This window comes from Bidens hawaiensis, unplaced genomic scaffold, assembly GCF_021521415.1.
Source record: "Bidens hawaiensis isolate Kalapana, Puna unplaced genomic scaffold, B.hawaiensis_p1.1 tig00034234_1, whole genome shotgun sequence".
Classification (NCBI taxonomy): domain Eukaryota; kingdom Viridiplantae; phylum Streptophyta; class Magnoliopsida; order Asterales; family Asteraceae; genus Bidens; species Bidens hawaiensis.
The window spans coordinates 140,781-145,403 of record NW_027505313.1 but is presented as its reverse complement, the minus strand read 5'-3'; positions in this window follow the sequence as shown (position 1 = coordinate 145,403).

The window sequence follows — 4,623 nt, the reverse complement described above, 5'->3', positions numbered from 1 at the left end:
GGAAAGAAGAAACTGCTGGTAATGAAGAATTCAGATCAGAATGTTGTATCATCGGATCACCCAGACAGGTTTGTTGTAACGCTTCAAAAGGGATTCTCTGACAAATATGGTGATCGATTTGGAGTTCTATATTGGGGTTTTTACACAGACAAGAGTATGTGGTGGGTTAAGAGAAAGTCAGGAACGAGTGATCTAATCAATTCTCCATTCACCAATCCATCTAATGACAAAAGAGGAATAGATTTCTGGAACTTTCTAAAGTGTCAAGTTGATCAAGGCTTTCCAAACATGACTACTACCGAATCTTTCCTGAAGAAAGCCAAAGGTGTCTTGGATCCAAGGACTGGGAAAACAATAGTGAATGTGATGTGGCCTCCCACAAAGAAAGCTACTTACATTGTTGTACCAAATGCCATTCCTGATGGTACATTGGAGAACATGAGATTCTGGTTCTATGACTCTGTTACTGCCACGGTTGTTGTTAGACTACAAAAGGGACAAGGTCAAATTCGATTCGTTAATCCTAAATATTTGTTGAAATTTGGAGAAAGGGACATCAAGACTCTCAGCATGTTTCAGATTCCAGCTGATCCACTTTCTGAAGCAGCCGCCAAAGAATACACGAGCATGGTTGCGTCTATCAATAACAACAAATTTTGGGCTGGAGCGCTGAAGGATGCTGACATAGATTACATGGAGCACGATTAATGATAAAGCTACAAACCAAGGAGAAGATTGTTGGGCCAAGTTTCTGTGGTTTGTACTTAATAGAGTGTTAATGGGCTTGGGTGCGGGTTATATGTAAACCGAGAACACACTTGTGTTCTCGGTGGGCTTTTGTATGTTTTGGGTCGGTGTTGGTTTTCCTATATATAGATCATATGGTGTATAGGGTTAAGGTTGTTCATTCCTAGAAATTGTGATCAAGTATTGTAAGTGCTTAAGCACCCGACGTATTTATCAATATACGTGTGTTTTGAAGCAACTCCGTGTTAATTTACTTTGTAAACTCGTGTTCTTGAATCACCGTGTATAGGTATTCCACACCTATACTAGTTGTGTTGATATCATATTGTAGTGATCCAGATTCGGGACTTACACGAGTCTTTGTATTTATCTTTTGTATTTATTAATGAAAGAAATATTATTATATTAAGGCAGTTCGTTATGGTCTATCTTGTTCGTTAAGGATGTTTAACGAACTAGATGTTTATGTTATTGTTCCTCCCAATTCGTTAAGGATGTTTAACGAATGGGAGACTTAGTTTGTTATATTTATAAGTCAGTTTGTAATGTAACGAAGTGGAAGGCTAGTTCGTTATGGAATGTGTAACGAACTAGACCCATCTTCTATATATAGAGGGTTCCTCCTCTGTTAATTTAAGTTTTGAGATTAACCTTATTTAATTGCTGTCCATTTGCACTCCCGCTCAAAGCTTCGTATATCTAAAGTATTTCTATAATATATACATATATATACACCTAATATAATATAATAATTAAGAGTAATATGTACTAGATCTTTCACGGTATTAGATCAAATTGTTAATCGTTATAGATCTGAGTTAGATCCGTGATCTCTCACGATTCATCACAGAAGGCCTGTGGCACGCCTCAATCTCAAAATATTTCTACATAATATAATATAGTAAAGGTAAATTACTTCTACAAAGAGTATCCCAGCACATGAAACATAAATTACTTCTCAAAATATTTCTACATAGATGTTTGGAAAACCACTTTTACCAAACATAAATGATTTTTACAAGTTAAAAAAGTATTGGGCAAAAAGTTAAAAGGAGGCTAAATAAATGAATCATCAAACAACATAAAATGCACAAATAAAATAAAGAATAACCTTTATTTGCTCCTACAGCTTATCTCTAAGCTCATGTGACCTTCTTCCAACTTAAATGTCTCAAGCCAACCATTTCCCTTACGACATCCTTTAAAACACTTGGAAACTTTGATCTGGTTTGGCCAGTGAACCTACCTAGATTATCAAACTCCATTACCAGTTTGACACCACCAGACTTTGCATAATCAGTATGTAGATTAGCTAACCTCGTCAACCCCCTTGTAGGTTTTTTCGTACTAGTAAAACTGTTGATGGGCTCGATAGCCTCCAAACTGTTGATGGGTTCGATAGCCTCCATTGCTATATCGTCGTCGTTTGGAGTCGCCTCCAGTTTCTTCTGATTGAGCGTCCTCATCGGAGTATAAATCATGTTCTTCACCGATTGTTTCATCAATAAGCTTCATCTTCGATTGTTTCTTCTGTAAGTATTTGAGTGCAAGGAATTGATTTGTGGAGTGGAAAATTTTTTAAAAATTTCAAGTGTAGTTTGATTTTGGAGTGTTAATACGAAAATTAAATATAACGCCAAATATTTTGGAGTTTTTGAATAATTTGGACTAATTTGAGCTTTTGCCTCCCTTTTTATCCTCAATAAGTTATAAAAACACAATATAACCAATGGACTAGTTATAATAACTTTATAGTAAACCTTAACTAGAAATAAATAAAAATATAACATGAACCACATTGTTAACCCTAGAAAAAACAATACCTAAATTTAACGTACATATAATATTATACACAAAGTTATATAAAAACGTTACATAATATAGCTTATAACATACGACCATGGGTTAAAATGTCCTATAGCACCCATGGACCATAAGACCTGTAAACTAGGTTTATAGATGTCTAGATCGCACTATTTGTCAGTTTATTGGATGTGACCTATGGGTGACATGTTTTATATATGGTATATACTACACGGGTAAGGCATTATCGTATCGTCATCTCGATATATATGGGATATAATAATCATCATCATCTTAATGATCACAATCATCATCATCGTCGTTATTATCATCTTCTAGGTTATCATCATCACCATATGTGTTATGCTGATGATCAACATCATAAAGTTATCATCATTATCATGTGTTATAGTGGTTATCATCATCATAATCATTGATCACCGTCGCCATGAAACGGCATCATCATCAGCCGTGCGGGTAATCAACGTGGTCATTGTATAGGCTATCGTCGCCGATCATACGGGTAACATATATCTCATTATTAGTGTCATCATCATCGTCATCAGCATCGTCAACACCAACATATATATGGCCTATTACCACGTACAAGATGTAGTCAGCATCGTATGGGTTATCTCGTAAACAAAACGCCAAATGTTAGCGATCACTGTCGGCACCATCTTAAGATTTTTTGTCGTCATCTAACGACATCATCAGTCGTACTACCATCAGTAGATCATCGTATACATTATCATGGTCGTCGTCGATCATACGGGCAACATATCATTATACCGTACCATATAGGTTATCAGCATCATTATGATAATCACCAACACTGGTTGTCATATCCATATATTCATGTGGGTATCATTATATTAGCATCGTCGTCATCGTAATTGGGGCAATCATCATGGTCAACATACGGGATAGCACCGTCATTGTCTCATGGGTTTCATATCCTCAATCATACTACACACCACCCACTGCCACCATCCATCACCCACATTCGCCACAACCACTGGCACCAACCACCACCAACTCCAGCACCAACCATAACGACCTCCAGCACCAACCACAACCACCCACCACCACCACCGCCCAACTCCGCCAGCACCACCCACCACACGTCCGTCGCCATCACCATCCACTCACCATCACCGCCGCCACCACCATACATCCGCCACCACGAACCACCACACATCTGCCACCGTCCACTACCATCATGACCACCTGAACCCACCATCACCCACTAATATATATATATATATATATATATATATATATATATATATATATATATATATATATATATAAATATATATATATATAAACTGCCTCGGTTTAGTAAAAACTAAAAACTCCTTTTTCACCCCCAACACTAAAATAAAACACTTAAAAAACCACTTGTAGATCTCCATGGAATCGATCTCAACATCCAGTAATAGAAGCAATCGATCTCTGGTTTATTGTTTTTGTGGTCAAGAAGCCATTCTAAGAGCATCAAGGACCACCAAAAGTCCAGGTCAGAGGTACTACAATTATGCATCTCAGGTTAGTGGAATTGAAAATAAAGTTGGAATTCATCTCGTCTTTATGTTGATTGTTGACTCTAAACTCAATATTTTTAAACTTAGGGCAAAAAATGTGATTTATTTATATGGTCTGATTGTTTTTCGTTCACAAGATCTGATGTGCGCACAAGATGTACAGACATAATTCCTATATTGATAAGGGTAAATAACTCATTAGAGGATCGACTTGCAATGAGTGTAGCTTCACGGATTGAATCAGAAAAAAGGTGAAGAAATTGTATTTTATTTACTTCTTGTTGTTTTTAGGGCTTTAAATTAGTTTTGTAATATGAGTAAAAAGCTTAGAAACTGTATTTTTTTTGTGCTTGTTGTTTTTGGGGCTTTTAATTAGTTTTGTAATCAGAGAAAAGTTAACAAACTGTATTTCCATCATTTTTGTTACTTAATTAGAGCTTTGATGTAGCTGCAAAATGGTTATATAAAAATTTAATAAAAATATGTTCCTGAGTTCGAACCCGCGACAATTGCACTTTGATGTAGC